Here is a 10859-nt window from a genome sequence, read left to right as displayed (position 1 = left end):
TGAATGAAATTCTGTTTCCCACTGGCACCTCCTCTGAAACAGATGGTTTCAATTCTTCACTTCTTACTTTCAACATGTGACTTGCCTTTAGTTGCAACTTGCTGCATATTTTAATATCCAGAGTCCTCAAAATTTCTTCTCTTAGCTCAGATGATTAATCCCAGGTAAAAAAGAGATCTCCAACTACCTCACCTCAGAATTTGAAATATTTCTTCTCTATTAATCAATTTGGAAGTATTAAAAGTGAATGTTAACAATGAAACTAATGTCTCATATCCCCTCAACCTAGAGGTAGAAATAAGAAAAATCAGAAATTACTCTGTAACCTCTCCCCTTCAGTCAACCATCAAAACAACAGGCCAAATTTCAAAAAGACAGGAATCGTGAAGGTCCCATTAAAAACCTTACTTCCCCTTTTTATTATGTTCTCTTTTCTATACATTGTGCTATTATTGAATGCTATGAGGATTTTTCTTCTGGTATTCAAGTTGTTTCAAATTTGGCCAGTGGGAGCGTCTTTGCAGTGACTTCTGTGTCCTTTTGACATGTCCCCATGAGTCTTGGAGCACCTCCTTGATTTTTGGCATAGCAAGGTGTTTTAGGCTCACCTTCTCCTTAGCACATAACAGACCTGGAATCAGAAATTCTTTAAAGATCTTCCCTCTCTCCTCATGCTTTTCTACTTGATAAATGATATTTAGAAATGAAGATCTTTACACCAGGTGTGTTTGTTTCTACTGGAGCATCACAGTCTTCAGATTCTTTCAGTAGAAAGAATTAGAGAAAAACTCTGTGTGTGTGTTTGTGTGTGTGTGTGTGTGAGAGAGAGAGAGAGAGAGAGAGAGAGAGAGAGAGAGAGAGAGAGAGAGAGAGAGAGAGAAATCCATACAGATGTCTCTGGCAAATATCAATAGATCTTAACTTATGTTGTTTGAAAAATCTGATAATATGATATTCACATGGTCACAACTTCTTACCCCATAAGTTATTTATTCATTCAAAAAGGGAAAAGATTAAGCTTACAAAGATCTAGTTGATATTACATTAACCAAATAATCAAACTTCACATCATCAGCAATGGAACATAGTTAAGTTGTGGGCCTCCTAATATAATGCAAAGTCACACTAACTATATAATACTTGCTAAAATTGTTTAATCAGAAATCATCAAATCAGATTAATACAAATTGTTATATCTTCGACAACTTGCTTAGATTCCTCTTAAGCATCAGTGTCATGAATTTTAAGTCTGACCAACTTTTCCCCCAGAGACTAAAAATACTTGATAATGAAATACAAGGTATAAATTTGTTTTAGGTCCAGAATTAAGAGTTGTGATGAACAGCTAGGGAAATTTGAACACAGACTTCATATTAGGTACTATTATTTACCTAAGATAAATTTATTGTATTTTATGTGCTACTGTGGCTATAGAGAAAAATGTTGTCATTCTTAGGAAATATCTGTAAAAGTATTTGAGGGAAAAATGGCATTGGTATCTGCAACTTAGTTTAAAAGGTTTCAACAAATTATATTTAGGACAGAGAAAAATTGAATGTGGTAAGATTTTTACAGTTATGAATCTATATAAAAGATGTTCACATTCTTTTAGCGTTTTGAAAATAGTTACAGAGAAAGCATAGAGTGTCATGGTTAATGTTTTCAAATAAGGAAAATTTATAAGCATAGCAACATTTTGAAATTGATTCAAAAACTTATCTCACAGAGATAAGTGTAATTGTTCATTTTGACATAATTGTATATGCACAGAATTTCATTTACTCCATTTTTACCTTTTTATAAAAAATTTTAATTTATTAAAAACTTACCATGTTCCAAAATTACAAGTCTTCATAAATAGGGTTTTGCTATAGTTTACCTAATTTTCCCAACATGCCTATGTCATAAATACTATTATTCTGAATATGTGGATGAAAAAAATGAACTTTAGATAACTTAAGTAACTAATCTAAAGTTTAAAACTAGTCTGTTATAAAATGGGATTCATAAAACAGTATTAGTCCAGAGCCTAAAATTTTTTGTCTACTTGATTCTATCACATGAGAAAGGCTAGCTAAGGACCAGATCATGAATTCTGGAGAGAGGCTTCTTCTATATACCTTTGACTAGCTGTCTAATTTGGGGGAAGTTACATAAAAATGGGCATAATAATTTCTATATGTACACTGTAGATTATTTTGAAGAGCTAAATCCAACAAGATTTCTTAATATGGTTCCTAGCATGTACTAAAATCTTGATAAACATTAGCCATTAGCAAGGATCACAGTTTTCACATGTGTTACGTATTCCATGCAGCAGTCATGCAACTGTATGAGGTTCCTCCCTACCCAACTCCTTTTTTATAGTTACTAAAATGATGGAAAGGGTAACAAGTGGAGCCAAGATTCAAATGTGAGCCTCTGTAACACCAGAGCCCATACTGTTTCTGCTACACAACACAGAGAGATTTTCCAAGTATATTATCCTAGCATATTCCATTAGTGTCTAATTTTTATTTTTTGATTTATTAAAAGCATAAACCAAAAGCTAGTCATGATGGTGCACACTTATAATCCTAGTGGTTTAGGAGGCTAAAGGAGGAGAATTGCAAGTTTGAGACGGGCTTCAGCAATTTAGCCAGGCCCAAAGCAACTTAGTGAGACCCTGTCTTAAAATTTAAAAAATAAAAATAAAAAAGACTGGGAATGCAGCATTGTGGTAAAGCACCCCTATGTGCAGTCCCCAGTTCAAAAAGAAAAGAATAAATAAAGGAAAGAGTAGTTAATTACAGTTATACATCTTCATATCATTTTCCCTTTTGTACATTACAAAGTGTTATCCAAAAGCCCTCTCTCTGAGAGAGAGAGGAGGGACCCACTGGGTACTGAAATGGAATAAATTAAATTCCATGCATACATAATTATGTTGAAATGAACCCAACTATTATGTACAATTGTAATGCACCAGTAAAAGCAAAACATTAAACATTAGCCAAACAAAGAAACAAAAAACCCTCTTTGGTTTTAGTTGAATAGAATATTTTCAATAACATAGGAATTAATATGAGATTTTATAAAGTAAAAATTATAGTGAGAATTAACAATTCTTTTTACAGTAAATCGTTCTAGTTTACGCTTTAAATACAAGAATATATAGCATCAATTATAATGTTTTTAACATAGAAGCACTCGAAGGCAATTTTGCAGCACTTACTGAATAAACTTAAATAATGAAGGCTAAATACCTATCAACATTAGAGCCAATAACTAAAAATATTCAAGGTTATCACTAAACATAGTTGAACCACTGAAATTCAAAATATGGCAGCAAAATCAGTAAATGTTTTGGAGAAGTCCTCAGCTGTAATGAAAGAAATACATATTTTGAATCAGCAGACTTCCTTGATTGTGGGCTGACCAACAAGATCCTTTTACTGAGTTTCTCATTGTGATTTTCCTCAAAAAAAAATAAGAAATTGTAAGCTCTTTTATTTCCTCCTTTTTTTGGTCAATATTCTGTCATACTACCTACTTAGTATTCTATGTCATATGCTAGAGCTGCCATTTCATCTTCTCTAGGAGAGAGAAGCTTAAAGATAAAATGGGTACATGAATCAGCATATATATAAAATATTTAAAAATACTGATTATAGCAATCAAAATCACAATTCTTGTGGTGCCTTAAAATTGGTGCTTTGACATTCATTTAATACAATTAGCATTGTTTCTCCATGAAAATATTCCTGGTATTTATCTTAAAACTGGGTCATTGGAAAATCCCTATTAGAGTTATAAGAGTCTGGAAATGAAGACAACTGTAAGATTATGCTAGCATTGACCCCTTCTTTCCACGGCTCCCTCCCACTTGTTAAATTTTTAGAGTTGAATTTCTAAGATAATAAAGTGAAAATATCAGTAATAATAAAAACAACTTAATGATATTTTACAAAAAAAAACTGTCACCCAATAAATGGAAAAGAAATACAAATGAATATCAGATGTTACTGATATGTTAGTTAAAAATCACAGAAATCAGTTCTAGTGAAGAATTCATAATTATAAATTGATTGGCCTGAAAACTATTTCCTGTTAATTAAACAAACTGCTGTGATCTTCATGTGTTTTCCTCACCACTTTCCCCCCAGTTCCCAGTCTGTTTGCTTGTTTGTTTTTGCAATAGTGTTTTCTTAGTCTCTTGCTTCACTCTCCCTGTCCTCTCCCTCCAGCTCTTGTGTCTGAGAGGTCTCTGCTCAGCAGATGTCCCTGGTCCTTCTTCCTGTCTGACAGAGCACGGAGTTTCCTGACAGCCTGGATTCAGGTCTCAGAGCTCTGCCTTCATTCCCAGGACCTCTTTTCCATAAATGGAAATTCTGTTAGCAATTAGCATGCCACACCACAGACAATGTTTAAAAAAGAAAGATCATCTGTGAGATTAGGTTCTTACTATTAATTATGGAAACAGATAGAAATTACTTGAGCAGCTCTCACAGGAAGCAAGCTATTATAACATTTTCAGAATGTACATTTTTAAGTGTCCATCTTGCTTGCCACTTGGAGAGATCTTATGAATCTTATTTAATTTCTGTGTCAGCATTGTTTCTGTTTCCCCAGTGCATATTTAAGAATGTACAACTTTTGGGGGGGCTGGGGTTGTGGCTCAGTGGAAGCATACTCATCTGGCATGTGTGAGGCCCTGGGTTTGATCCTCAGCACCACATAAAAATAAATAAAGTAAAGGTATTGTGTATAACTAAAAAATAAACATTTAAAAAATGAATGTAAGTCTTTTTAAAATATGACAGATTTTTTACTTAGCTTTACAGAAAAAAAAAATATGTGAAAGTCCAAAGCATGATTAGTTAACTCCTCATGAACTTACTGCACACACAAGTTTCTTTGAGAAAGATTTAAAATGCACAATTTTTTCTACTCACAACCAGGTACTGTGATTCACCCAGAGATTCTGTAGTTTACATTTTACATAAGTATCTGTCTGATTGTGATACTGGGGGCCCACTTTGAGAAATACATCATCCAACAGCTAATGCAGTAGTGAACTATTTTGCATTGCTTCCTGGTAGAAACTGAAAATCCTGCCAAGGAAATTTTCTCAATTGAGTGCCGGTGCTGAGACCACTAACCATAAGCAAGATCAGGGAATTCATTTCAAGAGAAAAGACAAAGGGATATGAAGAGGTAATAAACACATTCAATAAAAATAAATTCATCAATAAGCAATCAATAGCAAATTAAAATATGTGAACAATTTTTATCCATTTAATTGTTAAAGATTAACAATTAATGTCTACCGTTAGGACAGATGCAAGGAATTGAGTCCCCTCTCCAACACTGATAGTAGGAAAATAACATAGCAGATGCTACTATTGGAAGGCAATTAGCAATATATAGCACATGTGGAAGTGAAAAACCTGTGTAAGTAAAATCTTGCATAGATACACAAAGTAATATATGAGAATGTTCAGCACTATATTTGGAAGAATGCAAAATTAGACATATATGGACAACTAAAGAAAATAATTAATAACCCAGCAACATCTGTGCTATAAAATAGGCAATATCAATAAAAATTTAATATATTGAAAACCTACATAACAATGTATCAGTATGAGAAAGAATTTCTGCCTACAGGAATTATTGGTAAAATATCTGCCTTACATAACAAGGATAGCAAAGATCCTTCTACTTTGAAAGTACTCTACTTTGTGTGAGTTTTATGGTCACCTATTAACTTTTATATCTTTTGCTTTGGCATCTATCGACATAATGTTTTTTATACAGAAGTACTGAAGAAGAGTAGTTCTCATTTCATTAAAACTGTTAGAAAATGGTGATTTTACTTTGAATTCTTCTTGCTTTCACAAATTCCACAGATTAAAAGAAAAAATAACTTCAAATGTCCTAAGAAATATAAGTGCCACTTGAGAATTACAGAATCTGAATCAGTAAGTTAATAGATTAATGTAGTTTCACTATAACTTGTATCACTATTCCTAATTCAATATTTGATTGTAAATTATCACTTGTTCTTATTCTAGAGGCAAACTTGTATTCTTATATATTAGTCATGGTTCACATTCTCTTTAGATTCAGGATTAGACATAAATATAGCTCTCTCTGGGTATGCTTACTGATTCATGTATTTTAACTCATTGCATAACTTGTTGCTTATACAGTTGTCTGCTTATACAGTTAGGCAAACTGCTTATAGAGTGCATTCTGACATTTCCTATACTTTATGGTAAATATGTATCCTGCAATATTTCTATTACATGAGCCCCCAAATCAGTCTATACTGAAAAGTTAAATAAATTGATAGAAATACCAACAGGTTGACTAAGTTGACAATTCCCTCTTACTATCTAACCTCATTGAAAATCAAAATCTACCTGATATTAAGGAATGCTAGGTCAAAGGTGGAAATGATTAGGACTGAGCAAGGAAACCAGCCCCAGATTTCACTTCAGAGAATAGTGGTCCTCAAACTTTGCAGCTTTTTGGATTTCTCTGGGGATTTTTTAAAATTTCCAATGACCTGGCTGAGCTCCATACCAGTTACATCAGAATCTCTGTGGGTGGAACATCAGTAATTTTAGAGCAGCCCAGAGTGATCCAACAAGCAACAAAGTTTGGAAAATGGGATCCTAGAAAGCATTCAAAGTTTTTAAAGAGCAGCCAGCCACCTCAGCAGATCAAAACAGTGAAGGTGCTAGGTGAAAGCCACAGACATCACTGTGGGTTAACAGGACAGTTGGTGTTTAGTTTAAAAGAAAAAAAATACTTTAAGCGAAGGACTAGAATCCTTAAGTCTTTGACACCTGTGCCTTTCACTGGGCATGAAATAATTAGAAGTTAGGCCACCTGTGTGTATTTTCCCCACCTCAAACCAGATCAAGCTTCAATTATGTAGAGACCAAGAGTTCAAGGAATTAGACACTAGAGATCAGCTTAAGCAGGTGGTTTACTGTTTTTCTTTGCTTGGTACTTAACTTTCCACAAACTCTCTGTGCCTTCTACAACAGGCCCTGTCACCTGGCAGTCACTGCACAAGGCTTTCCTGGTGATAGAATATATCTGCTCTTTCATTCAAAAACAAACAAAACATGAAAGGCTTTATAGCGACAGTAGATGTTTTAAGTATATGCCATTTCACCAATTTCAGCCATTTTTAAGACCACAAACTTTTTAGAAATTCAACAGCTTTTCAGTGTTCATTTAGTCACAAGAAACCACTGGTTTTGAATTTCATTCTATGGTTTGGAGAATTTGTGAAGTCAGCACACAGTAATATTAATGATGATGTTAATATGTGCATGCCCTCTTGAATTATAAATTTCTCTGATTCATGATCATTTAACAGGTGTTCACTAGAACTTGCTATGATGGATCTCTTCAGCTAATCAGTCATATATGAAACTTATTTTAAACCTTACCTTCTAAGCAATACAGACTTTTGATTTATCCTGTTCAAATCATAAGGGGTAGGAGAATGAAAGATTTAAAAATAATTATTCTTACTCCTTTTCCCTTTCTCATTCACTGGTAAATTTCCTACCCAAACCTTCCCAGTCTTGGGCCTTGGCACACAGGTTATGAGACATTCCCAGATTAAGATACATTCCAGGTATTCCCATTTCTAGCTGCAATGCTTTGCAGTCAAGTTCAGGAAAATCAAGGTCTACATTCCACAAATCCTTTCCAAGATTAAGGTACAAACATCAATTCTTCTGCTATTTCAAAGGGACAAAATAATGACAGTGGTTCCCAAACTTGCCTTATTAGAATAACCTATAAGACTTCCAGAAATTTTAAAGTCTAGGCCATACACATCAATCAATCACAATTTTGGGGGCAAGTCAGCCATCTGAAATTTTTGAAGCTGTCCAAGTGACCCCAATACTGGGAAACTACTAGGTGCCTAATAGCATCTACAGACTGTTTTTATTCAGCTGGGGTTATTTCTGGGTTTGAATTCAGAGATTGAAAATATTCCATCTCCCTTTAGAAAAGACAGATTAACTAAAAATGAGAGGATCTGTAGTATGATCAACCTTCAGAAACAAATGAGCCTGACAGAAGTATGTGGTCACTTTATCTCAGTTCACTGAATTACTATCAAAAGTAAAATTCCTTTTTTTGTGGAAACCAAATAAGACAAGCCATTCATTAACATTTTGCAAAGCCATCTAATCATTATATAAGAAAATAGTAAAATACATGGGAGTATATTATATAGGGAGTACCTAAAATTTTTTTCAATTCTCTATGACTAATTTTTGATTTAACATTTCATTTATATAATTATGTAAACCTATCAATGAAAAATATCAATACATATTTTATCAAAATTTTATTAAATTATGATCATGTAATTTTGCATATACAGTTAATTAATAAAAATACAAATTGTAAAACTATGATTTTTAAAAAATTTTAATGCAGTTAAATAGTTCTGCTGCAAAAAAACAAATGAGGCCCTTAGCTTTTTGGTGTGTTATGAATATGATGAATACTACAGAGGCAAATCCATTCAGGGTAAAGAACATGTGAGTTCATATATTCATTCACAAATCTTTATTGATCAACTACTATAAAAACAAGACCAGAACTGAATGCTATGGATAGAAGAATGAACTAGATCCTTATGCTCATGAAGATTACAGTTGGATGAGGATGACAACTATTTAACAAATAAATATAGTTTATTATCATTGGAGTAAGCTATAAAAAGAAATGTATAGTAACACATAAAGCCTTGATTTAACCTGTGATAAAATAGTGGTTCAGAGAAGAGTTCCCTTTGAAAGATTAGGCAAGTCTTCATGAGATGAAATGGACATCAGAAGAAATTTGGAATGACTCTGGTTATGTGGCTAAGTTTGTTTCTGTTTCAATTTCTCTCATTCCACATTTGAAATTTATTAAGATGAGTTTCTCAAAAAAACTATCTGCAAACATAGAGAGTAACCTCTAATACCCCTAAAAAGTAGTTACCATATTCTCACTATGGCCTTTGGGACCATAAACATCCAGATTGCAGTCATCATTGTGCTAGTTTTTAGCTGTGTGGCATTAATGACATCAATTTATCCCTTAGTACCTCCTTGTCTCATTGCTTTGTTGATAGAGTGAACATTTATACATACATGCTAGAATTATTACAAGAATCACATGAATTTATATATTTACCCAACTTCAAGTACTGTTAAATCCTTAACCAATAAGTTAAGGATTTAGTCCCTATATGGTCATATTCTTGGGAGTAAAGTATTTTGATTAAAGGTTATTTAGCAATGGGTTCCAAAATTTGATCATACAGTATTAACCAGTGGAAGGGCCTTAAAAATACAGATTTGTAGGTCCAATGTCAAGACATTCTGATTTGGTAGGTCTTGGAAATCCCTGGAATCTATAATATTAAATTTTTTTCTAAGTTCTGATTCTTGTCTGAAACGTCTAGAAAATATTTTGATGGAATTAATGGAATTTTAATGGGATTAGGAACATCTACAGGAACACCTTGCTTTTACCTGATCCTAAACTGACATGTAAAATCCCTTCCTGATGATACCAGACACATCACCACAGTGATGTAATTATAGCATTTGAATTAACAAGTAACCAAAATAGTGCTCACACAAGGGCACACTGAAAGCTCATGCACATTGGAGTCAATACAGAGCTGTAGTGGAAGGGGCACTTATTAAACAAGCCCTCTCTTCTTTTTAGACACTATCCTAAGCCCTACAGCTGTGCAAAAGTTCAAACCTGTTTCTAAGTTCTACCTCAAAGCTGTCAGTGCTCATCAATTTTGCACTCCAAGAAAAACAATCACATAAGAAACATGAATTTAGATATTTTTCTTGTGTAAGTCTCAGATATTTTTAGTACTTTAGGATGAATCTATGATATAATTATACCAGATTTTTTTCTTCTGGAAGTTAAAACCACTCAGCCATCATTTGTTAATAAATAGCAAATGGTAACCATAAATGCAGTTGCCACCATACAAGGTATAATTTGAAGGATGAACTCGAAGGAAGTGCAACTATAATCAGAACACAAAAACAACCTTCATGAAACATAGCACATGTTGTGTATAGGTGACTTGGTTACTGTCTTTAAATGCAAATTTTTTTGTTTATGTTTTTTTTGTCATAATGTAACTTGTAATGTAATATTACTGTGTAAAAAGAATCCTTTTAAAGAGACATATAACATAACCATCTAACATTAGGGTTATTTTATAAACTTTCTTGGTTTAGTCAAGAAAATTATTCAATTTTTAAAAAAATATTTTTAGTTGTAGATGGACACAATACCTTTATTTTATTTATTTATTTTTATGTGGTGCTGAGGATGGAACCCAGTGCCTCACATGCGCTAGGCAAGTGCTCTACCACTGAGCTACAACTACAGCCCTGAAATTATTCTATTTTTAACATAAAAACAGTTTACTTTCAGTGTGAGGTATCTAATCTTTTATCACCCTCTCCCCATATTTTTTTCATTAAATCCACAATAAGGGGCATAGGCCATTTCATTTTCAATGATATATTTAATGGAATTTAATGAAAGAAGTTTTCCTATTCAGGAACTTGAGAAGCTACATATTTCAAGTTGGTAAATATTTTAGACTATTTTTAATGCAACTTTTAAGTAATTTAAGGAGTACAGAAGCTTCAGATACCTACTGAGTTCCATTCATAGTCATTAATTAAGAGCCTGGACTATGGAGATGAAAATATGGTTTGTTCTAAATTCTGGTTTTATTACAGTAGCTACATGACTGTGGGAAACACTTTGAACTACTTTTTGGCCTGGGTTTTCTCATCTATAGA

The sequence above is a fragment of the Marmota monax genome, unplaced genomic scaffold (genome assembly GCF_021218885.2).
Source record: "Marmota monax isolate L192 unplaced genomic scaffold, Marmota_monax_Labrador192_F-V1.1 WCK01_AAM20220418_F8-fsc00166, whole genome shotgun sequence".
In the NCBI taxonomy this organism is placed as follows: domain Eukaryota; kingdom Metazoa; phylum Chordata; class Mammalia; order Rodentia; family Sciuridae; genus Marmota; species Marmota monax.
Note: the sequence above shows the minus strand (reverse complement) of the source record.